Source organism: Bombina bombina, chromosome 1, assembly GCF_027579735.1.
Source record: "Bombina bombina isolate aBomBom1 chromosome 1, aBomBom1.pri, whole genome shotgun sequence".
Classification (NCBI taxonomy): domain Eukaryota; kingdom Metazoa; phylum Chordata; class Amphibia; order Anura; family Bombinatoridae; genus Bombina; species Bombina bombina.
Window position 1 is genome coordinate 775,782,990 of NC_069499.1, and position 27,310 is coordinate 775,810,299.

Genomic DNA, 27,310 nt, shown 5'->3' on the forward strand with positions numbered 1-27,310 from the left:
TATTTAACTTTTGCTGACCAAGAGACTGCCAAAGAGGGCTGAAGTGCATTGCATCCCATAGTAGACGAAGATTTTAAAAATGCATGCACCTAGTTTTAAAATAATTGTGGTAGAATGAAATGCACTTTTATAGATTGTTTGGCATTGATTTAAGTGATCACATTTAATATTATTAAAACAGCTTTCTTCATGCAAGTGTGTAATGTTATTATATGTTATCTATTAAAATTGTGACTCTGTCCACAGGTTATGTGCATTATGGATGCAGAGCATGGCTGTTTACACTCACCACCTGTCACCTATAATCTGTGTCAGTTGAGGGTCTATAATTTTTCCCATGGACCAAACTGGTGGGAGGAGGTGGGGGTAGCCAGATTTAAGACTAACATATACATGAATATTTCCAAGGTATTGTGCTGTGAAAATAACATAATAAAATATAATGTTAGACAATTTTTTTTTCATACAAGCACATACAGTTGTGCTCATAAGTTTACATACCCTGGCAGAATTTATGATTTCTTGGCCATTTTTCAGAGAATATGAATGATAACACAAAAACTTTTCTTTCACTCATGGTTAGTGTTTAGCTGAAGCCATTTATTATCAATCAACTGTGTTTACTCTTTTTAAATCATAATGACAACAGATCAAAAGTTTACATACCCTGGTGATTTTGGCCTGATAACATGCACACAAGTTGACATAAAGGGGTTTGAATGGCTATTAAAGGTAACCATTCTCACCTGTGATCTGTTTTCTTGTAATGTGTGTGTGTATAAAAGGTCAATGAGTTTCTGGACTCCCGACAGACCCTTGTATCTTTCATCCAGTGCTGCACTGACGATTCTGGATTCTGAGTCATGGGGAAAGCAAAAGAATTGTCAAAGGATCTGCGGGAAAAGGTAGTTGAACTGTATAAAACAGGATTGGGATATAAAAAGATTTCCAAGGAATTGAGAATGCAAATCAGCAGTGTTCAAACTCTAATAAAGAAGTGGAAAATGAGGGGTTATGTTGAAACCAAACCACGGTCAGGTAGACCAACTAAAATTTCAGCCACAACTGCCAGTAAAATTGTTCGGGATGCAAAGACAAACCCACAAATAACTTCAGGTGAAATACAGGACAAGTGGTGTGGCTGTTTCAAGATGCACAATAAGGAGGCACTTGAAGAAAGATGGGCTGCATGGTCGAGTCGCCAGAAGAAAGCCATTACTACACAAATGCCACAAAGTATCCCACTTACAATACGCCAAACAGCACAGAGACAAGCCTCAAACCTTCTGGCAAAGGTCAAAGTCATTTGGAGTGATGAGACCAAAATTGAGCCATAACCAAAAATGCTACATTTGGAGAGGAGTAAACAAGGCCTATGATGAAAGGTACACCATTCCTACTGTGAAACACGGAGGTGGATCGCTGATGTTTTGGGGATGTGTGAGCTATAAAGGCACAGGAAATTTGGTCAGAATTGATGGCAAGATGAATGCAGTATGTTATCAAACAGAACGCCTCATTTTCCACTTCTTGGTTAGAGTTTGAACACTGCAGATTTGCATTCTCAATTCCTTGGATATATTTTTATATTCTTTTCCTGTTTTATGCAGTTTAACTACCTTTTTCCCACAGATTCTTTGACAATTCTTATACTTTCCCCATGACTCAGAATCCAGAAATGTCAGTGCAGCACTGGATGAAAGATGCAAGGGTCTGTCAGGAGTCCAGAAACTCATTGACCTTTTATACACACACACACACTAATTACAAGCAAACAGATCACAGGTGATGATGGTTACCTTTAATAGCCATTCAAACCCCTTTTGTGTCAATTTGTGTGCATGCTATCAGGCCAAAATCACCAGGGTATGTAAACTTTTGATCAGGGTCATATGTGTAGTTTCTGTTGTCACTATGATTTAAAAAGAGTAAACACAGTTGATTGATAATAAATGGCTTCAGCCAAACACTAATCATGAGTGAAAGAAAAGTTTTTGTGTTATCACTCATATTCTCTGAAAAATGGCCAAGAAATCATAAATTCTGCCAGGGTATGTAAACATATGAGCACAACTGTATATTTATTTTGACATTTTAACCCATTTGGGACTAGATTACAATTTACATGCTAAATTTATTGTGTGCGCGATATAGCGAAATCATGGGTGCATTAATTTGTGCACGTATTAGAAGCTGAAAGTAAACATGTTCACTCTAGCGCAATCGAATTTAAAGAGGTTCCAGTTAGGTTGTTGAAAACCTTGAGTAAAGGGTTAGGGCTAAAAAAAAGTTGCACCAAACACAACATATGTGTGCAAACCAGACAGGAGTACATTAATTTTTCATGTGCCCTAACCTGACATGAGTTATATTAATGTGCATTTTGTATTTATTAAATATAAAATATTAAAAAATATTAATAATTAATATATATTTTTTTATAGATGTTGTTAGCATGCACAAGATAAGTGTTTTTTTTTTTCTTCTTTGCATTGTAGTGTATGGAGAGAAAAATTTAGCTTGGTCACACTTAGCGAGTGCCGGGTTCTGATCACTTGCAAAAGTTTTACTTTCAATATATATTACGTGCGCTAACCCGTGCACGCAAAATATTTACTTTTGGTGATATTGCTCAAGTGAAAGTGCTAAATAGTGCGCCACTTGTAATTTGGCCTATAGTTTTTGATAGTGTCAATAGATTGTTAAATATTATTAAATGACGTTTGAAAAAAAAAAATCCATTTAAATACCATCATCATTCCTAAATTGAGCAGCTTCAAGCAAGAAATATTGAAAATAAAAATCTTAAAAACACTTTAAAATAATCTAAAAAAAAGAGATATATAAAACTAAGGAAATTTAAATTAATTTATTTTGACAAGACCAAAAGCAATGGGACGTCTCCCAGTAAATATTTTAAAAATGACTTAAAATACAAAAAGAGAAAAGAATTAAAAACTTAAGTGAATTCAATGATTAAAAAGTCAGTATTTTAGTTTTTCGTCATCCGGAATTAAGTCCGAAAGAAAGTTAATATGTTAATCCTTAAAATATCAGTCATGATCTCAAATAAAGCTTTTCCAATACAAACATTCCACAATTATTAATATTGCCATAAACATATACTAAAATAAAGAAATTATTACATTTACTTAAAGGGACATGAAACCCAATTTTATTTTCATGATTCAGATAGGGCATACAATTTTAATCAACTTTCCAAATTACTTCTATTATCAAATTCTATTTATAATCTTGGTATATACTTTGTTGACCAGCAAGGAGGTAATCTCAGGAGTGTGCATGTGTCTGCAGCAATACTTTTGCAAGAGCACTAGGTGTCACCAGTTTTTCCTGCCATGTAGTACTCCAGACATGCTCACGCTACCTACCTAGATATCCCTTTAACAATGAATACAATGAGAACAAAGTAAATTTGATAATAGGTAAACTTGAGCAAATTTTCTATTTAAATTTCAATTTTCAAAGTTGCATAACTTTTAAACCAAACAAAATTATTGTGATACTATAGTTTTCTAGACATTGCTCATGACTGTAAAACTGCACATTTTTAATTATATTGGTCAATGCATTTTTAAAGTTTTTTAAGGTAGAAACTAATAATTGGGATATGTGGCCAGATCTACTGCTGACATTGGTGAATGTATTTTCATGAAACTTAGCATCTCTATCAAGTCCTGGGGCTGCTGACTTCTCAGGGTTAATTCTGCTACATATCTGTCCCTAATTGACTTTATTAAATAACAACTGCAAAACAATGCACTCTATGGGCTCGCTTCCATTGAGCCAATAAAAATGGAGCCGTAAGCTACCAAAAAGGCCGACAGCTAAAAGTAAATTACGGCTCCATTTTAGTACCAGGTTTCCATTTAAAAGAATAGCGTATCTTTTCGACCATATGTAAGTTTGCGCTGCCAACCGATGTCAGATTCGACAAAAAGCGCGCCATAGCAAGTTCATTGCCATGGTAACCCCACCTCTGTCTATATGAATAATGGTTTGCGTCTGCGCTCTTTACCTGTGATCGCCTCTAGAGAGAAAGACATGGGAGCTAGTTGTGCTGGTAGGACTTTGGTGGTTTGCTTAGTTATAGTTAGTGGAGAGTTGGAGATTTTTGTTTAATACATTCATATATTTGTAGGCTCATATTATATATTAGGAACACACACACATACATACATTAGCCAATTAACACACATTAGTTTATACACAAAAACACACACACACACTTTTATTTGATACAAACACATTCACATTTATTTTTCATTTCATTAACCCCCCATATCCCCATCTTTCTTTGTTACCCCTTTTATTAACCCCCTATCCCACTTCCCATCTCCCCTTTACCTACCCTTTCCTTAACTACTGCATCACTTTATTTTCCTTTTATTAATTTATACATTTCTCCCATCCCTTTTTTGATTTACGTCCCATATTATTTTGCTCTGATTTTTTTATAATCTCCTATATATTTTTTTTTATTTTATTTTTGATTATTTAGCACATCCCTTTTTTCATTTACATCCCTTTTAATTTAGCGTTAATTTTTTTAAAATCCCATATTTATTTTTCATTTAATTTTTTAGCCCATTCTTTTTTCTTTTACATCTCTTTGTTTAATTCCCCCCCCCCCCACATTTTTATTTTTATTTGCAGGGATATAGAATAGAGATAGTTATGGTCTAGATAGGTTAGGTAGTTAGTTTTGGGGATATTTAATTTAGGGTTTAGTTAGGTGAATTGGTGTAGGTAGGTAAGCTAGGGACTTTAGTGATAGGTTAGAGTTAGGGAGGAAGGAGAAAGGGATGGATAGGCCTAGTGGAGTTGGGAAGGGGGTGGCTAGGGGGAGGGCACTGGAGAGGGGGGTAGAGGGAGGAGGGAAGTAGGGAGTAGTATGAGCAGGTCTAGGAGCCGAGGTTTTGGTGGAGGATTTGTCCTTCCTCAAACCCTGGCAGAGGAGGGAAGGAGAGAGGGTGGAGGTGGGAGGATTGAGGAGGAGTCAGCCTCAACTAGGCACACAAAGAAACGGGAGAGGGGGGCAGACTGTGGCAAGTTGGGGTGGGGCTGGTGGTAGCCTGTCACAGCCTGCAGGGACAGAAGAGGGAGAGAGGGCTGGTCCCCAGTCACAGGTAGGAGAGTCTGTTTCTGCTGGCCCTTCAGGTGTGAACGGCAGGCTAAGAGAGGAAAGGTACTCTGAGGAGGAGAAGGAGGCTCTTGTTGAGGCCTACTTGGAGAGTGCACCTCAGCTGGAGAACCCTAACCTGAGGGCAGGTGTCCGGAATAAGCTGTGGGAGGAGATTCGAGTGGAAGTCAGCTGCTTAGGATGAAATCGTTCTACTGCCAGCATAAAACATTGATATCATGACTGCAGGAGGGAAACCAAGGTGAAGATGGTGCAGCAGGCCAAATACGCACGTGGGACAGGTGGTGGTCCTGGTAAGCGGATTCACCTGAAGTCATGGGAGGAGATGCTGTCCAACGTTAGCTTGGGTGAAGCTGTCCTAGGATGTAAGGGGACAATGGACACCTCTGTGCCACCTGAAGAGGTGTATGAAGGTGAATATTCTATATTAAATATAACCAAATATATGATGTATATATGTTTTATATCATAAATATCCATCTGCTTTTAGCTACAAATGTCAATTTACATAGTTGTATTTAATATGTTCAGCAAGCACTCTGTATAGTATATCTGCTCCGACAAGCAAGGATATTGATAATATAATATCCAATAATATCAAACATTTCATATAAATCTGTCATTAACAATGTTCCTTTAAGACACAGTCTATAAAGAGTCATGAGTTATGGTCATATATGCTTGGATTTCATACCAAACACACTATATGTATGTGTGTATGTATGTATGTGTGTATGTATGTATGTGGGTATGTATGTATGTGGGTATGTATGTATGTGTGTATGTATGTATGTGGGTATGTATGTATGTACATATATACACAAAAATAAGAAATATAATTGTTTGTATTGTTATGCTACAGAGTAATATATTCTATTAGATAGATAATGTATACATATATTCATTTGTAGGTTCCGAACAGGAGGAACATAAAGCTGCACCAACACCACAGCAGGATGTTCCTACATTCACTGAGGAGGATGAGGCTGTCTATGGCGAAACTACCTCCTATATCAGCCTCTTAGAAGGTGATACGCAGCAGCCCAGGGCATATGAGGTGGAGGATGTATAAGACCCTTCTCCATCTACCTCGGAGATGACATATCATGTTATGGGTTATGAACCCCAGCAGGCTCATCCTCCTCAACACTGGCAGTTCATGCACACTCTGCAGCAACGGATAACACCCCCCCCCACAGCTGCACCCACCGCAGCAGATGCACTAACCACAGCAGATGATGCACCCACCACAGCAGATGATGTACCCACCACAGCAGATGATGCACCCACCACGATAAGATCCCCCGCAGCAAATTATGCATCCACCACAGCAGTATACAGATGGGCATCATCTGTACTATATGTCTCCCATTCATATGGCACACCAGGAATCCACACCACCACCACCCACTGCACCCACCAATGTTTTGCCAACAGTGCCATCACAGACATCTTCCCAGTCACCAATACAGAGAGACACTGCTGGAACCAGCCAACAATTGGTTCCTGAGACACCAAGTCTACAACAGGGTCCGGCACAGTCCCAGCAGGATGATCTACTGAAGTTGGTCCATAGAAAGCTTAGGCTGTCCAGGCTCCAGCAGCAGCTGGCTTTCAGGAGGATACAGAGCCAAATGGACTACCATAATGCCTCACTCGTCCGTCTGGCAGAGGTAGTGTAGAGGCTCGCGGATAGGCTGCAAACTCCATCCTCGCTTGCATCCTCCATCATCTCCCTGCAGGACCCTGAATCCCATCTATTAGCCTCACATTCAGCTGATGGGCGTCACACAAGATGCCACACTTTCCCCCAAGTACCTCTCCTCCAAAGGCCAAATCCTGCCACAAGAATTAAGTAATATCATTTATTATTTTTTTCCCTTAGGATATATCATGTCTAATTTTTGCACTAAAGCACTTTTTTAAGTGTGATTTCCATCTCATAAATATGCATATATTTTTTTAATCCTAATTTGAAAATATATTTCAATATTATTCTAATAGCTGTTTATTTGCTCAAAATTAAGAGCTTTATTCATTTTTATTTCACATGATGTCAATTAATATGCAGGTGTACATTGTTAATAAATGTATGTGTACTTCTATCGAAAATATTATGCCGTTTAAGAATACTTGAGGATACGTGTCTGAAATTAATACAGTATATGCTAACATCAGTCATGTGTAAATGTTATGATTAATATTCCATGAGCATATGTTGTTTACTCCTTCAGATGAAGCTAATAAGGGTTATCTAGTTGTAGAAGAGTTGAAAAGTAAATACTACTTCCTGTTGATATGGCCAAATACCTTGCATTCATGCTTATAGTCATGTGTGGAATGTAATATCTGAAACCTATACCTATCATGACTAATGCACTCCTTTTTGTCAAGAATATTATTAAATATTTAGACTAATTAGAGTAATGCATCTCTATGATATTTAAGCACTGTTGTAAGCACAACATATATGTGATTGCCATGATATAGAGGTGATAAATGCATTTTAATTGACATCATATGAACAGACACAGACTCTCCCTGGGACAAATGCACAATGCACTTTTAAATTGTTTCAATAACTCAATGTTAAAGACAATACTTCAAATCTCTTGAAGTATGTAATATTTAGTACTTTTGTATTTTTGTTAATATTCTAAATATTGCAGATGTATTCTCTGAGGGTGAGAATGAGGGTACATCTGTAATAACAAAACTCATCTTCATGATAAATAACTTATTTCCTTTGACTTATTTTTCTATATTATTTTCTATCAGGTAACCATGCCATTCAAAAGTGCAATCTCAGGAGATTGGATGTATTGATAATCTATGTTTATTTGAAGGATTATATTGTATCTTTATTTGTCTCTTTAAAATGAGGATTTGACATATTTCTTAAGGGATAGTCTATTCAAAATTATATTCATGAATCAGTGCATGCAGCATTAATATACTTAAATATGTACTCCTATTATGTATTTAACATCATTATCATCTGTAATTTTGTAAAGCAGGAATGTAAGTTTAGGAATCTTCCCATTTTGATTCTGCACATGGGGAGCGCTTGATGATTGTTGTCTAAATGTAGCCCACAATCAGCAAGTGCAACACAGGTGCTGAACATTCAATGGAATGCCTCCTAAACTTAAATACATAATTAAAATGAGAAAGAAAACAAAATTAAATTAATTATGAGTACATATGTAAGTTGATTGGAATTGAATGCTTTATCTGATTCCTGAATGTTTAATTGTGAATATACTATCCCTTTAATTTAAAGTGACATAACACAAATATTTTATTCCATTATTTTGCTAGAACATATATATTTACAAACAAATCTAATATAATTATATGGTTTATATATTTCAAAGATGTATATATCATTATCATACATATATATACATGTAGGTGAAGATTATTATTAGATACAATTATATTTATATATGTATTGAGAATATATATAGCATCCTTGGGCAAAGGTTGAATTTAGAATAGGTGATATATGCTTGCATTTATTTTTCTATGTACATACAGATTGATATTTCAATGAAAACATAGGTGCAAAGATTCCTATACATAGGACCAATAAATGTAGCATATATAATCTTATTTCTACATTGAAACACTCGTAAATGTTTTTTAGGATTTGCAATTTCAATGAGAAACAGGCCTCAAAAAGCGCCTTTTTATTCCTTTACACCTAGTTGAGCTGGGTGTAATATTTCTTAATGTATCGACAGCCTCCGACAGTGTATTAACGGTTAGCGATTTCATTGGAAACCTTGTATAATTTATTGATTAACGTCTTCTATTACTTTCTATGGGACGCAAAGTTTTTTCGGCTGGAGTCCGGCTGCCGATATTGAGGCAAACACAACTTTGGAAGCAGTCGATAAACGATATTGCTTCCGACAGCATATTTATTGGTTTGCGAGCGCAGGCAAACCGAATTACGGCTCAATGGAAGTGAGCCCTATATTAATAGTATAACCAGGGCTAGCTTTGCTGTCTGCAGACTAAAGCCTAGGGGCGCGATCCGATATACGGCGCAGGTTTCGGCACAAGCGTGGAAACCTGCGCCGCCCGTAGTTTCAGCTTGCACAGCGAGCTATCACATATACGGCGCCGGCAGTTGCTAAAGTGCTGTAAGTCGGACAAACTAGCGATGTCCAGAAATAAGTATAAGTACAAATTTATGGAGTCGCCAGTGACTTACGGCACTTTAGAAACTGCCGCCGCATAAAAAAACTTACTAAAGTCTTAAATCTCCCGTTACTGTCTAACACGCCTCCCAAAAATAACCTGACATGTATACCCCTCTATCTGCAATCCCCCTCTCACTCCTAACAATAAATATATTAACCCCTAAACCGCCGCTCCTGGACCCAGCTGGCCAGCTAAATTAAATGTCTTACCCCCTAATCTGACCCCCCTACACCGCCGCCAGCTACATTAAATGTCTTACCCCCTAAAGTGATCCCCCCTACACCGCCGCCAGCTACATTAAAATTATTACCCCTAATGTGAGCCCCCTACCCTGCCACCACCTACATTAACTATATTACCCCGTAATATGATCCCCCTACACCGCCGCCACCTATAATAACTACATTAACCCCTAATCTGAGCCCCCTACCCCGCCGCCACCTATTTTAACTACATTAAAGCCTAATCTGAGCCCCCTACCCCGCCGCCAACTATTTTAACTACATTAACCCCTAATCTGAGCCCCCTACCCCGCTGCCACCTATTTTTAACTACATTTACCCCTAATGTGAGCCCCCTACCCCGCCGCCACCTATATTATATGTACTACCCCCTAATCTGACCCCCCTTACACCGCCGCCATCTATATTAAATTTGTTAACCCCTAATCTAATCCCCCTACACCGCCGCCACCTATATTACAAATTATTAACCCCTAAACTAATCCCCCTACACCGCCGCCACCTATATTAAAATTATTAACCCCTAATCTAATCCCCCTACACCGCCGCCACCTATATTAAATATATTAACCACTAAACCTAAGTCTAACCCTAACACCCCCTAACTTAATTATTATTCAAATAAATCTAAATAATATTAATAATATTAACTAAATTATTCCTATTTAAATCTAAATACTTACCTATAAAATAAACCCTAAGATAGCTACAATTTAATTATTAATTACATTGTAGCTATTTTAGGGTTTATATTTATTTTACAGGTAACTTTATATTTATTTTAACTAGGTACAATAGCTATTAAATAGTTAATAACTATTTAATAGCTACCAAGTTAAAATAATTACCAAATTACCTGTAAAATAAATCCTAACCTAAGTTACCATTACACCTAACACTACCCTATCAATAAATGAATTAAATAAACTGCAATTATCTCAAATAAAATACAGTTAAATACACTAATCTATATTACAAAAACAAACAAACACTAAATTACAAAAATAAAAAAAGATTACAAGAATTTTAAGCTAATTACACCTAATCTAAGCCCCCTAATAAAATAACAAAGCCCCCCAAAATAATAAAATTTCCCTACCCTAAACTAAATTAAAAAAGTAATCAGCTCTATTACCAGCCCTTAAAAGGGCCTTTTGCGGGGCATTGCCCCAAAGTAATCAGCTCTTTTACCTGTAAAAAAAAGAACAACCCCCCCATTACAACCCACCAGCCACACACCCCTACTCTAAAACCCACCCGATCCCCCCCTTAAATAAACCTAAGTCTAACCCCCAAGTGGTCCTTACCTGTCCTGAAGACCGGCGGAGAAGGTCCTGTTCTAGGCGGAGAAGTCTTCTTCCAGGCGGTGACCTCTTCTTCTTCCAGGAACCAGCCAGCGTGGAGTGGAGGAGTTGAAGACCGATGACCGCGGAGCTGAAGACTGTCCTCTCTAGAACTGAAGACTGGCGATGCAGGAACTGAAAATCGGTGACGCTGGAACTGAAGACCGGAGCCATGGAGCGTGGAGGATCCTCTTCATACGATCTCCGCCGTACACTGAATAGGATTTCAAGGTACGTGATTAAAAATGGCGTCCCTTGATTTCCTATTGGCTGATTTGAGCCTTCAAATTCAAATCAGCCAATCGGATGAGAGCTACTTTAATTCTATTGGCTGATTTGAATAGCCAATAGAATAAGAGCTACTCTTAATTCTTAATTAAATTAGGGGGTGTTAGGGTTAGACTTAGGTTTAGTGGTTAATATATTTAATATAGGTGGCGGCGGTGTAGTGGGATTAGATTAGGGGTTAATAATTTTAATATAGGTGGCGGCGGTGTAGGGGGATTAGATTAGGGGTTAATAAATTTAATATAGGTGGCGGCGGTGTAGGGGGATTAGATTAGGGGTTAATAATTTTAATATAGGTGGCGGCGGTGTAGGGGGATTAGATTAGGGGTTAATAATTTTAATATAGGTGTCGGCGGTGTAGGGGGATTAGATTAGGGGTTAATAAATTTAATATAGGTGGCGGCGGTGTAGGGGGCTCACATTAGGGGTTAATAAATTTAATATAGGTGGCGGCGGTGTAAGGGGGTCAGATTAGGGGGTAGTACATATAATATAGGTGGCGGTGGTGTAGGGGGATCATATTAGGGGTTAATATATTTAATATAGGTGGCGGCGGTGTAGGGGGCTCAGATTAGGGGTTAATATAGTTAAAATAGGTGGCGGCGGGGTAGGGGGCTCACATTAGGGGGTAATATATTTAATATAGGTGGCAGCGGTGTAGGGGGATCAGATTAGGGGTTAGACATTAATGTAGCTGGCGGCGGGGTCCGGGAGCGGCGGTTTAGGGTTTAAGCACTTTATTAAAGATTGCGGTGGGGGATTGTGGTTGACAGGTAGATAGACATTGCGCATGCGTTAGGTGTTAGGTTTTATTTTGCAGGTAGTTTAGGGAGTTATGGGGCTCCAATACTCAGCGTAAGGCTTACTACGCCTAAGATTTCTCCCTTTTCGCCACATAAGTCCTTACGCTGTATATTGGATACCAAACTGTGCGGGTTTGGTATATCACTCTATGGGCCAAAAAACTACGGCCGAAGGATGAAATATATGAGCGTAACTTTTTTGCATTGGCTTCATTGCTCTATATTATTGCTGAGTGCTTTTTAAAATATATTTTGTATAACCATGGGCGTCCGCAGACATTTTTCCAGGGGAGGACAAAAAAAATAACCAACTGCCCTATGCATAGTAATACCAGTAGCAACATGTAAAGCAGGTTGCTTATTGTACAAATGAGCTGCAAATCATTTTAAACACGGTAGTTCATTGGTGTCAAAAGACTGACTCAAGTGAATTTTTATACGCAGATATAAGGTAGGGCTTAAGAAATATAATTAGAAAATCCAGAAGTCATCTTAAAAATAAATTATTTGGGCTGCAATATGATGAAGAAACATTATATCAGCACTGTGCGGTGACGTCAGAGGCTGGTGAGGCAGTGGCTAGGATACACCTTCATTCTTTAGATATCCTTTGTTGAAGAAATAGCAATGCACATGGGTGTGCCAATCACATGAGGTATCTATGTGCAGATACCAATCAGCAGCTACTGAGCATATTTAGATATGATTTTCAACAAAGGATATCAAAAGAATGAAGAAAATTAGATATTAGATGTAAATTGGAAAGTTATTTAAAATTGCATGCTCTTTCTAAATCATGAAAGAAAACATATGGGTTTCATGTCCCTTTAAATGGTGTCTTGGAAAACTGGTCAACTTAGTAAACATCTGATTTTAGTCTAAAGGATTGTAACAGAAACTCTTGCCAGATAACAAAATGCTTGCTCTGATTATGAGATCTAGAAATCCAGGCCCATTAAAATATGTTTAAAACATACTTTTTACTTTAATGCTGCAAATTATGCTTATAGATTCCTTCATTATTCAGTAAATATAAAAATGTCTTGATCCAGTGACAGCTGGTGAAATTTAAAGATGGTGGGATGCTTGACCGCACCCCTTTAAATAAAGCCACATCCTCAGATGGCACAACAAATTCATTAATTAAATAAATAAATAAAAGGTAGACAGAAACACAGAAAAGCACTCGGGGGGAGGAGAGAGAGACGGGGGGAGAGGGAGAGAGAGACGGGGGAGAGGGAGAGAGAGACATGGGAGAGGGAGAGAGAGATGGGGGAGAGGGAGAGAGAGACAGGGGGAGAGGGAGAGAGAGACAGGGGGAGAGAGAGAGACACACAATCACACACAGAGGGTTAGAGATACACATAAGGGATGAGAGAGTCAGAGGGGAAGGAAGAGAGACAGAGATAGAAAGAGACCATGGGGGAGAATGACACATAAGGAGATAGACAGAGGGAGTGGGAGAGACAGGGAGAGAGATGGATAGAGAGATGGATAGAGAGAGAGACAGACGGATAGAGAAAGAGAGATAGATAGAGAGAGAGAGAAAGGGAGAGAGACACACAAGGGGGGGGAGAGGGACCACCGAAAGGGGGGAGACACCACTGAATGTTTAAGTAATATTTTAAGTGACTATCAAATACTAATAGTATACAATCTATTTTAAATATCTGAAACAAAACAGCACATATGAATGGGAGCATTAATTAATTATTATTTGTTGTCTACATCAGGGTTGTCCAACATACACCTAAGGAATCGCTGGTTTAAATGAAATATTATAGCTACAGGAGCCATGGAGAATATTTGCTATAACTCATTCTAAACTGCTTGGTTTCATTTTACATTACCATGCTTTTGGTCTAGCTTACTCTGGTCAAATAACAACTCATCCATACAAACACCAAAATAGTAAGATAATGTTGTGAGAAAACACAGTTGCAGAGCTACAGAGAGTTCATAAGTCAGAAAGAGAGTGAGACTATAAACTAGTGTGCAGTACAGAGGCAAGCTGCTAAGGTAGTGGGTGTAAAATTTGAGTAAACAATATACAAAAACAATCCTTAAACTGCTGTAAAAGAGTAAAAAAAACAAAAAAAACACTAAACCACATTTATTAAATTAGAATTTTCACTAACAGAATCTCTTTCAGCAAAATCAGCACTTATTTCAAGAAAATGTGGCTAAAACATTGCTCTCTCTGCATCTCTTCCAGCTTTGTGAGGAAGTGAAATTGGCACTTGCAGGGGAAGTACAGAACTCTCTTTTTCATTGAAACAAAATAAATTAAAGTAGTTTTTTTCCATTTTTGTTTTGTTTTATATGATTTAACATCCAGCCCCAACCCTAAGTTCCCTAATTGATGCTGGATTGGGTCAGCCCAAAAGAGGCCTGCCTTAAATAAGCACTTATGGGCCATGCAATGATCTTAACCACATTCATCCAGTAGGTGGCGCAGCATGTTGTGTAATGGAGGGCAGCAGCCAGCAGACCTGCTTGTGCCTCTCCATTGCACAACATGTAGCTGTGAAAAAAAATGCTGGGGGAAAAAAAAATTACAATATTTTTTTTAATTTTTTTTTAAAGCCAATAAAAAAATATATATTTGCACATATGAGAGCTGAAGCCCTGCCTCTAGTGACTGCATGTCACTGCATTATATATATATATATATATATATATATATATATATATATATATATATATATATATATAAATATATATGGGTTTAAACTTTCAAGCCCTAAGCTACTTGCCAGCCAAAAATGTTACTCGCCACTTTTGATCCCACCCACTATCTTACCCACACCACACCCACTCTTTGCAAATGTTTAGCCAATGTGTGCAGTAATTTTTTAATATTATTTTCGTTTTATACCATAAATTAACAAAAATAAGTACATAGCAGTTAGCAACATCAACAAGGGTTCTGGAGAATACAACAGTTGGACAGAAAAATTATTTTTTTGAACTGAGAGAAAGCAGTGAATGTTGACATTAATGTGAGGTTATAGCAGACCTGGAAACATTGTTTTATAACTATAATCTCTCATCAATCTTTCTCTACTTCCTCCACTCTTCAATGTCCCTTTTTACCCCCTCACGTCTCACTCAGGCCATACCTTCTCTTTACACTCTCTCTTCTCTCTCACATCTCTTCACTCTTTTTTTTCTCCACTCTTTCTAATTGCTATCTTTTTCACATTTACTTGTCCTCTCCAGTCTCGCTCTGCCCCTGTTTACCCTCTCAGAAGTAACAGTCTAAGCACTAATGGAGGTCCCTATAGCCCTAGAGGAATAACATATCCTTGCCCTTTCATGGAGTTATAATATCCCTTTAGCTAATATTTGTAGACATTCACTTACTAACTTTCACACACACACACACATATATATATATATATATATATATATATATATATATATATATATATATATATATATATATACACACACACACACATACATACATACAATACATATAAAGTCTGGCACTCTCTTGCAAGCACACAGCTAGATTAAAAGCAAAATGGAAGAGTTAGTTGTAGGGTTTAGCCAAATGGGTCCTTGACCTACAACCACATAATACATGCTTTTAATCCAACACACTAAGATTAAAAAAAAGGGTGACATAGGCCTTTTGTAATGTATTCCTTTATTTATTTTTTTACCATTTAACTTTTGTATTCCTTTGTTGAACTTCTTAAAATCACAAAAAGGGACACATTAACCAGTATAACAGTGGATTTAAAATTTGCTATACATTACATCATCAAGTTAGGTAGTCAATATAAAGAAGGTGTGGTAAATTTTTCTGTCCAGGACTAAACCCTTAAAGGCAGCTCTAAATGCCCTCCCTCATCCACTTGTGGTGATTCATGGTGTCACAGATATAATCAGCATTAAATAAGTAAAAAAGTTTGTTCCAGCTCCAGAATGGTGCATTTCCTATCTTGAAAGGTTAAAAAATTAGATAAAAACTGGCTGTTCACTAAACTATGCTCTAGTTTTTTCCAAGTGTTTTGTCAAGGTTATTCTTAATGACGTCCAAGAAATCTGTTGTGTTCCCATAATGTTCATTCAGTCGTACATTGCTGAAGTCTCCGTGTATAAAATCCAGCCAGCCAAATCCTTTGTCATAACTCCACTTTCTACAGTCTCAACAGAAACCTTCTCTAATTTTAAAACGAAGTCAATCAGGTCTTTGTTTACATCCAGTTTGTCTGTGTTCCAAGCCGCTTGTCCAGGCAAATATTCTGGCAATGGGGTTTGTACTTGTGGGTCTCCCCTTTTGATGCTCCCTGTAATGACCAGTGACTGTTCCATGAGCAGCTTCTGCTTCAATTGTCTTTCTATCTGGACCAACCAGGACTGATGTCAAGTGACCCAAAGCCTTGAGCCAAAATGTCAGACTGAACATCCCCATCATAGTTCTTACAAGCCCAGACAAAACCACCAGAAGACTTCAGAACCTGTGCTACCATGTCATTGAATTAATCTATGTTCATACCAGATTTTCAGTTTATCAAACTCTGACTTGTAGTTATTCTCAAAGATCTCTTGAAAGATGTCCTTGAACCTGCCATCATAAGCCTTTAAAATTGTATTCTTGGTGCTCAAGTACAGATGCCACTTCTTCTGAATGGCATATTGACAGCAGCTCTGTGCAAAGCCAGAAATAGCCTTTCCAATGTTGTATATTCCCATGCCAACACCTCCTGCAGGAAAATTGAACATCTCCCATTCTTTTGTGGATGATCCATCAGTTTGTGTAAAAAAACATTTTGAAAGTGCCAGCCTTATCCACAACAAAGTCTGTGGCTTTATACTGGTCCCCGTGGGCATGTCTGCCTACGGTAATTGACTGTGTCCATCCAGGAACAAGACGAGGAATGCTTTTACAAATAATTGGCTCACGGAAGACTGTTCCACCCAAGATGTTCCTGATTGTACTATTGGGACCCTTCCACATTTTCTTCAGCTTAAACTCTTCCAGTCTGGCTTTGTCAGGTATGATAGTGGCACATTTCACTGCAACATTGTATTTCTTAGTGGCTAGAGCAGAGTCTATGGTGACCTGGTCATCTGTCAAGATCAAAGAATTTTAGCTCTACATCAGCATTTGAAAGAATCAACTTTTCCTTGATGAATTCCCAGATAAAACGTGTCATCTAATCACCATCCATCTCCACCACTGGATTTGCCACCTTGATACGCTTGTCAGCATAGTTTCTCTGCGGCTGCAATTGTTGGCTCAGTGCTGGGGCGAGGGCTTCAGAGGTGACTACTTGAAGGCAACTGGCCATGTTTCAGTGTTAGAAGGAAGGCGACAGACAGTGGAAGACAGCTGCACCGGGTGATGTGGGAGTGAGCTCATGGAGCAAGAGAAACAAATTAACTACTCTGTATAATGCGCCTCATTCACCTCATGCCGCTTCTTTGTAATTTTTCTAACACATACAAAACATGGAAATGGATTGCACTCTTAAAACGTACCGAATACACATCCCATGATACTGCAGAACTGCACAGTTCTTAGTGACTCAGGCAGTTAACTCAGTCTTCCAGTTTATTTATAAAAAAATTAATAAACTTTAAGAAAAAAGTTAAACAAGTTTGGTATAGTGCAACCGTAATATTAGAACTAAACACATTCAGTGAACTTATAGCGGATAAAAAAAACGTCTTCTTTTAAAAATACATTTTACATAGCGTAATATTTATAAAACACACTACTGGAAAATGAAAAAGTCTTGAACATGATATTAAAAGGAAATGAAAACCAAATTATTATTATTTTTATGTGATTTAGACAGAACAAACCATTTAAAACAAGTTTTCTATTTACTTCTATTATCAATTTTGCTTTGTTCCTATGATATTCTGTGTTGAAGAGATACCTAGGTAGGCATCTGGAGCACTACATGCAAATGGATAACATTCTTGCAAAACTGCTGCCATATAGTGCTCTAGAAATGGGGGCCAGTTTCTAAGCTTATGTCCCTGCTTTTAACAAAATATACCAAACGAAGGAAGAAAAATTGATAATAGAAGTAAATTAGAAAGATTATGAAAATTGCATTCTCTATCTGAATCATAATAAAACATTTTTTGGGCTTTGTTTCCAAATAATATCTCAATAAAAATCATTTTATCATCAGGCCCCAGGTGAGACAATGACAAAAGGTATCTATCTGCAGCCACCAATCAGCAGCTAGGGAATTGCTTCTCCTGAGCTTACCAAGGTATGCTTTTCAACAGAGGATACCAAAAGAATGAAGCAATTTAGATAATAGAAGTAAATTGGAAAGTTTTTTTAAATTGCATAATGAAAGTTTAATTATGACTTTAATGTCTTTAAAGTCTCTTTTTTAAGAAAGTCTGCTCTTCAAAAAGGTTTTTTTTAACCCCTTCGCTGTGCATGATGACACTGCACAGTGCTTTTGGTGTGGATGACAAGATGACAATCACGTATTATAATCGAAGCCCCCCTTCACTTACCACTGCATCCCTTGTGATCTAGTGGCCAGGCATTGTATGGGCATGGTGACATCACCATGCCCCAGAAACATGGAAATGCAGTGTTGCTGAAGAGAGCTTAAGGGTGCTGGATGAAGGGGTAAGTATTCAATCCCCTTGATCTCAGTTCCCTTAATCTCTAGACCCACCAAAACCCATTGTTAGAAAGGAAATAGCCTGTAAAAGCACATTTAAAAATAAATAAAAACACACATTTTGTAGGTAAGGGTCTCTATAGGCTTGTAACAGCTTATTAAACAGGCCTATAAATGCCCAGGGCCCCTGGATTTAAATCACAGAAGCCCATTTCAAAAACATTCCCCATATTGGGCAAGATTACAAGTTGTGCGATATCTTTTTGCAATCAATTTCCATTCCTATTACAAGTCTTGAAAAATCGTGATTACGCACACGCATTCACCTTTTACGTAACAATCCTTTCAGCGCTCTAAGAACTGTGATTAACAGTTTTGCGCAACATAAAAGTGTCACAAAACACTTAAAAAATAAATTACAAAGTACAGTTACACTCATATTAAACAGTCTAATAAAAATTATTTTAAAAAAATATTGCACACAAAAAGGGCTAAAATTTAGGAGATTGCGGGTGTTAGGGGAAAAAAAGCAGACCGCAGGGATTTTACATTGACATACATACAAATACATAGAGAAACATGGATTTAAATGTATAGAGATAGTTTAACAATGGAAATAATGAAAATATTTTACATTACAATCTTATGCACATTGCACAATATCTCAGAGGGATTTTCAAAGAGATATTTGCATATAGATCCCAAGATATATAGACATATATACAGTATATATATATTAATATACATATCTCACTATAAATAGATATATCAGTCCAAAAATCATCACATATATAGAGAAATATTTATTTATAAATAAATAGAACATATTCTGTTACAAAAACATTTTCGCAATATGAAATATTCACATTTTCATGTACACTTTTCAAGGAGAATACGTCAAGAGCTTTGCGCAACATATTAGGGTTTTTGTGTGTTTTTTATTTCTATTCGTCTTCTCCATTGACTTCTATGGGGAATACGTGAACGGACATGCAATTTGGCCCTTTGGATTATGTGGTTTAATGCGCACGCAAAATAAGTTATTTTGCAACTTGTAATAGCTGCGCAACTCCAAATGCGAAAAAGCCATAACGCACGCAGTGTTTCCGCAAATGATTTTGCCACGCAACTTGTAATCTTCCCCATTCCTTTTAATAGCCAGGTGATCTGATCACTGTGATAATCACTTCTTTTTACAACCCAGTTTAGGAAAAAAAACACACATACTATTTTTTAAATCGTGTTTATAAAAATTTTAATAAAAATATAAAAAAATGTAACACATTTGTTACACAGTTCTCAAGCAATCATGATATATACATAAAATAATGGTTATAGTTCAAATCTGCTGGCTCTGCTAAAAAACAAACTGATATATTATTTGTGTGGGTTTCTCATTAAAAAATGACATACAATGGGGCTTAAATGTCAACAACACCTAAAAAAAATCCAAAACAACTCAGCATAGGGGGTGAAATGGCTCAGCAGTAAAAGGGTTACACAAAAATACATTTGGATGATGTTTATCAAGTTCATATTCTGAAGTCACATTTTAAAGAATATTTAATGAAGTAGATAAAGCTAATACAAAGGACTTGGATAGAAGTTTTGTCTAAGAGTAAGATTAAAGGATTACTTTCTGTTATAATTTTTAAGCTAAACAACTAACATATTAAAGTTAATAAACATTAATTAAAACCTACTGACCTATATTTTCTCCAAAACGAAGTTTCATAACGTTCTAAAAGTTATATCTTTTATTCGCCGATGATGTCACGTTATCCTGCCACTATTTTCAGCACTGCATGTTCAAAATACTTAAAACCAATAACTTTGTGTTTTAAAGCGCCATTTTAAAACCTAGGTATTGTAAACGGATTGGTACAGAGCAAAGGATACCCACGGAGTGGGTTTGGAAAACAATTAAATTTGCAGACAAGATTTCTGATATACGGTAGAGATAAGTTAATGAAATGATATTGATAAAAAGCGTATTTGGGGTAGTTAGTTAGTAACAGGCATAGAAAATATTTACTTACAGTGGCCCTTTAATAATAAGAAACCAGTTTCTGTTACAGGTTATAGCATGGAAAATTGTAAGATATTTAATATAATTAAAGGGATACTGAACCCAATTTTTTTCTTTATGATACAGATAGAGCAGGCAATTTTAAGCAACTTTCTAAATTACTCCTATTATCAAATTTTCTTGGGGTCTGCAGGTATTTTATTTGAAAAAGTAGGAATCTAAGCATAGGAGCCAGCCCATTTTTGGTTCAGACCCTGGATAGCGCTTGGTGATTGGTGGCCACATTTAGCCACCAATCGAGTGCTACCCAGGTTCTTAATCAAAGATGGGCCAGATTGTAAGTTTACATTCCTGTTTTTTTCAAATAAAGATACCAAGAGACCGAAGAAAATGTGATAAATAGGAATAAACTAAAAATTGCATGCTCTATATTAATCATGAAAGAAAAAAAATTGGGTTCAGTATCCCTTTAAGAATGTTACCTAATTTATTACATGACTGATTGATACAATATCAAATGGTTGTAGGATTATTGCTTCAAAAGCAATTAACTTAGTCAATATGGTCAATCCCCTCATTGTTACCCACAAAGAAAGGATACTAAAATGTGATTATGGAAAATGAATGGTTATTTTAAATGTTGCAGTGCAAGATGCAAATGTTTATTTTGGAATAAAAATCTTCCTCTGTAACTAGCAATAGGTTTTTTAATAAAATCATAAATTGCAATGCAAAGCATGTGATTTATCTCAGTACATGTTCTAGTTGTAATGTTCAATATTTGGGGATATAACTACAGGAAACCACAATACATAATTTTGGAAGGGCTATTAAATACAGCAGAATTGCATGATCAACAAATGCGTCACTGAATTTTAAATGAGCAGTAGATTTTTTTTCTGAAAATTTTAAAATTGACTTCAATTTACAAACCCTTTGTGTCATGTGACACCAATCACTCAATCACAGACTCATAATATGTATACACTGTGAACTCTTAAAAATGCTCAGTAGTAGCTGGTGCCTCAGTGTGCATAGTTTGATAATCAAAGTAAATTGATAAATCTCTTAAAACTGCACATTCTGTCTGAATCATATGAAAAGCATTGTTATTTGACCACTAGTTAAATACACGCCCCTTTGGGATGTTGACATTAGTATCTCTTTCTTAGAACTTGTTTCTCTTTCTTAACGTGCTTCCAAAGCCCTAATAAAATCATCTTCCTTTCAATACATTTTGATACAGCTGATTGGTTAAATGGCTTGATTTGTCATCATTTTCATTTTAATCAGGGCTGCATCTTCCCTCTTCTGATCTATTTTGCTTTAAACTTGCAAACTATAAGACTCTGATCTTGTAAAAGAATAAACAATCAATTTAAAATTTTTATTTAATTTTAGTTTCCAGACTCCTGATTCTCCAGAAATACAGGTTCCTAACACACAGCTAGATTACGAGTTTGGCGTTATGAGTGAAAAAGCATTGTTATGCTTCTAACGATGCTTTTTCTCTAACGCCCACTATTACAAGTCTTGCAGGTATACAGTGGATATAAAAAATCTATACACTCCTGTTAAATGTCAGGTTTCTGTGATGTAAAAAAACTGAGACAAAGAAAAATCATTTCAGAACTTTTTCCACCTTTAATGCGATCTATAAACTGTACAACTCAATTGAAAAACAAACTGAAATCTTTAGGTGGAGGGAAAAAAACTAAAATAATGTGGTTTGCATATAAACTGGGGATGTAGCTATGTTCAGAATTAAGCAATCACATTGCAAAATCATGTTAAAAAGCAGTCAGCATACACCTGCCATCATTTAAAGTGCCTCTGATTAACCCAAATAAAGTTCAGCTGCTCTAGTTGGTGTTTCCTGAAATTTTCTTAGTTGCATTCTACAGCAAAAGCCATGGTCCACAGAGAGCTTCCATTTCATCAGAGGGATCTCATTGTTAAAAGGTATCAGTCAGGAGAAGGGTACAAAAGAATTTCCAAGGTATTAGATATACCATGGAACACAGTGAAGACAGTCATCATCAAGTGGAGAAAATATGGCACAACAGTGACATTATCAAGAACTGGACGTCCCTCCAAAATTGATGAAAAGACGAGAAGAAAAACTGGTCTGGGAGGCTACCAAGAGGCCTACAGCAACATTAAAGGAGCTGCAGGAATATCTGGCAAGTACTGGCTGTGTGGTACATGTGAAAACAATCTCACGTATTCTTCATATGTCTGGGCTATGGGGTAGAGTGGCAAGACGAAAGCCTTTTCTTACGAAGAAAAACATCCAATCCAGTCTATATTTTTCAAAAACACATCTGAAGTCTCCCAAAAGCATGTGGGAAAAGGTGTTATGGTCTAATGAAACCAAGGTTGAACTTTTTGGCCATAATTCCAAAAGATATGTTTGGCGCAAAAACAACACTGCACATCACCAAAAGAACACCATACCCACAGTGAAGCATGGTGGTGACAGCATCATGCTTTGGGCTGTTTTTCTTCAGCTGGAACTTGGGCCTTAGTTAAGCTAGAAGGAATTATGAACAGTTCCAAATACCAGTCAATATTGGCACAAACCTTCAGGCTTCTGCTAGAAAGCAAGACAACGACCCAAACCATACATCCAAATCAACAAAGGAATGGCTTCACCAGAAGAAGATTAAAGTTTTGGAATGGCCCAGCCAGAGCCAAGAACTGAATTCCGATTGAAAATCTGTGGGGTGATCTGAAGAGGGCGAGCACAGGAGATGACCTTGCAATCTGACAGATTTGGAGTGTTTTTGCAAAGAAGAGTGGGCAAATCTTGCCAAGTCAAAATGTACCATGCTGATAGACTCATACCCAAAAAGACTGAGTGCTGTAATAAAATCAAAAGGTGCTTCAACAAAGTATTAGTTTAAGGGTGTGCACACTTATGCAACATATTATTTTATTTTTATATTTTTTCTTCCCTCTACCTAAAAGATTTCAGTTTGTTTTTCTTTTTTTTTTTTCTTTTTTTTGATAATATTTTTATTAAGGACAAAAAGCATACAACATTAATAACAGCGTACAGTAAAATATCTGCCAAACGTTTCAAGAGTAGTTAGTTTGATAAAAAGTCCTCATTTTTTCTTTTCCATGTTTGATATGCTAGGTCACTCTTGGACCTTTCCAATGGTTTTGTTAAAGTCCAGGGGAAAAGAGAACACAAAAACAAAGGGAACCAGCATCTAACATGAAAGAACAATACACGTGATATAAGCAAGTTACGGTCCTGACATTAAGACCAGTGCTAAATCTGATTTATGTACATAATGTCTCGCCACAGTCTATGAGCCAGTAAACAATTATAGCATAGGTTAATAAGACTCCCTATTGTGGCTAGATAATATAAAATAAAAAAATAAAAAAGAAACAAAAATAAAACCAACTGTTATGTTCATGGGGCTATGGACAACTATGTGTATAAAAGTTGAGGATTTATTTAATACCGTTGCCACGTGAACAACTCTGAAACCCCATGAACCTAAGAAGCAACATTTAATTTCCTATCTGGATGAACTTCCCTGAAGTAGTATATAAATATATATGGTAAATTAGTTGAGGCTTAGGTGGGGTACGCACTATGGAAATACAAAAGAACCCCTCAGAAAGTTCCGCTCCTCCAGAGAACAGATGATAAAACACACACAACCCAGCTCATAACAGGAATGTCCTAACATATATGCCTGTGTGCAGTATCTGACAAGTGTGATCAAGAAACTACATAACTAAGTACCATTAGATATAAGTCTGTTAAAGCTGTATGGGACATTAGTGGTATTATGAGAGATAGACATTGGCCCCACTAGTCTAGCAGTGCTAGGTGAAAATTAGCTGACAAAGTAAAGTGTAGGGGACCATGAGCAGGTCACTGTGATGCAGGGTTGGTATTATATATCAAATGACCCAATAGTATAATTGTCTAAGGCAGGGTATCTATCTGGTTAGTGGGGGAGAGTGATAATCTAATATAAAGGGTGAATCATGAATTAGAGTGTTGTCATCTCCTGTACTTGTGAAATTCAAGACTATATCAGAAGCCCAGCCATACAAAGTGCTATCTTAAAATCAGTTATAAAAGGAGCTACTCTTATGGCTGAACGGACAGTATGTGAACCCGATGTAGACATGCCCTGCTGTATTAAAATGTGCATTTGAACTCTAGGAATGCAACAAGCTTAATATGTCCCAACTCCCTCGCCTAAACTTTCCTGCCTACCAATCACCCCTATGACAAAGATCATCACAATTAGGTACCTTGGCTTTAGGGGGTAAAATATATACAAAACCATCTATTTTAATACAGTTTCTCTATAACATATATAACTTAAGGAGAGTCCAGCTATTCCCAGTACTAAATACAGTTGTTTGCTTATAGTATCTCAGTACAGTACATACTGTTGTTGATAACTCCATTTTGTACAGTCTCAGGAAAGTCTAAATGACATCTCTAAAGCTGACCAATTTGAGGATCGTGGCGATTAGAAAACAGCCATGAACGTTACAGCCTCACATTGAATCCCTTGACATAAGGTTTTCTGGCCAAGAGGGAGAGGTACCACAAAATTTCGGATTATTAGGAGGCCCTGGGCAGGTGGAAAACGTCGGTTCTCAGACCTCATGATCTTCGTACATAGTTCTGTATACTTAAGGGAGCGCCATGAGAAAGCCCAGCGAGCGGCAGCAAAAGTTTGCAAGGGGCATCTTCTTTTACTTTCTTCCCCCTTGCAAAAAGAGAGTAACAGCTAGTACAAGCTCTCTAGCCTATGCCCACTCTTAGCCAATGTCTTCCCTCCTTGGTGAAAAATAGAAAAATTCTTACCGGCATGGGATTGAGCAAGCATGGGTAGTGCTGTAGAAGGCATATCAATATAACTGTAAATGATCTCACTTTCAAAAGTTGTCTCGCAAGGGGTTAAGATTCTCAGACCTCAGTGTGAGCCAGCGAGACTTAGGGAAGTTCCACAGTACTGTGATGCAGGGTCGGGGGGGTACACAGCACTAGAACGCTTCTCACAAGTGCCAAGACAGGTGCTGCCTCTGCTGCAAGCAGGCGCGGGTCTCCACAAATCTAGACTGATGAGGTTTGTTTGCGGAGGCTTCCGCAGCATCGAAGATTCTCTGTAGATGTTCCCTTTGTTTTGCCCGACCCTCGGTAAGGAGATCTGAACTGCCTTTGCCTGGCGCTGGGGAGCAGCAAACCGTTCCTCTGCTGCCCTGCTCACAAGACCGTGCATTGTTTTTATGGGCTCCGCGGTCTGTTCAGTAGCGGCCTCTAAGTTCCAGCTGCCATCATGGGGGTCACGTGAGGAAGGGGCATCTTGCAAAGCACTGTGCAATTAAAGTCCTCAGCCCAGCATAATGCGCATTAAACAGCTCATAGAAAGTGTCTTCCGACACTCGTACATTGGTATCCATTACTGAACAAAGTGTGTAGTCAAGTAGGACTACTCGTAACCCAGTTACCTGGGGGGGGGAATATGCGGTAGCTTAAAACACCATGGCCTGTCAGGCAGAGTCGCTCGGTTTGGCTAAACAGCAAAGGCTAAGGATACGGTCCGGGTGGGCTCTTTCATATTCTGCAAAGTCCTATAGAGATATAACCACCAAAGAAACACAATTGTCCCTTAGGAACCTAAGAAAGGCTCATATATTCTATGTAGAGATCGGGAGCTTCCCCAAGATGCGTCCTGGCCGGTTCAGCTCGTCGCTCCGCCCCCTCAGTTTGTTTTTTCAATTGAGTTGTACAGTTTATAGGTCACATTAAAGGTGGAAAAAGTTCTGAAATGATTTATCTTTGTCTCGTTTTTTTACATCACAGAAACCTGACTTTTTATATCCACTGTAGGTGCACCGCACACCCTTTTTGGCCGTCACGCGCAATGTCAGTACCGCACTTTTAAAAAAGTCCTTTTTCAAAGAGTCTTCCATAGCGTCGGTATACGAGTTTTGCCTGGGAGGTCAAAAAATTGAGCTGTACACTCTATAACCACAAGATTCGTACCGCCATCTAAAGTCAGTAGTTATGAGTTTTACATTACAAAGCTGTAGCATAAAACTCATAACTAAAGTGTTAAAAAGTACACTAACACCCATAAACTACCTATTAACCCTAAACCGGGGCCCTCCCTGCATCGCAAACACTAAAATAAAATTATTAACCCCTAACTGCCACTCCGGACATCGCCGCCACAATTTTTTTTATTAACCCTATTCCGCCGCTCCCCGACATTGTCGCCACTATAATAAACATATTAACCCCTAAACTGCCACACTCCCGCATTGCAAACACTATTTAAATATTATTAACCCCTAATCTGCCATCCGCCCACACCCGTTGCTATAATAAACCTATTAACAACTAAACTGAAAGCCCCCCACAACGAAATATACTAAAATAAACTCTTAACCCCTAAACCTCTGGCCTCCCACATCACTAACTCTACATAAATATATTAACCCCTAAACCTAACCCTGACGTAACCCTAACCCTAAGCATAACCCTAACACCCCCTAACTTAAATATAATTAAAATGAATCTAAATTGGGGGGGGGCGGAGCTAACCACCGATGTGAATGCTTCCT

At 37.6% G+C, this 27,310-nt stretch overlaps 1 pseudogene; it reads right to left on the bottom strand.

Annotated features, from left to right (window-relative positions):
- Window positions 1–16,055: 16,055 nt before the first annotated feature.
- Window positions 16,056–17,324, bottom strand: LOC128639806 (isocitrate dehydrogenase [NADP], mitochondrial-like; annotated as a pseudogene).
- Window positions 17,325–27,310: the final 9,986 nt, after the last annotated feature.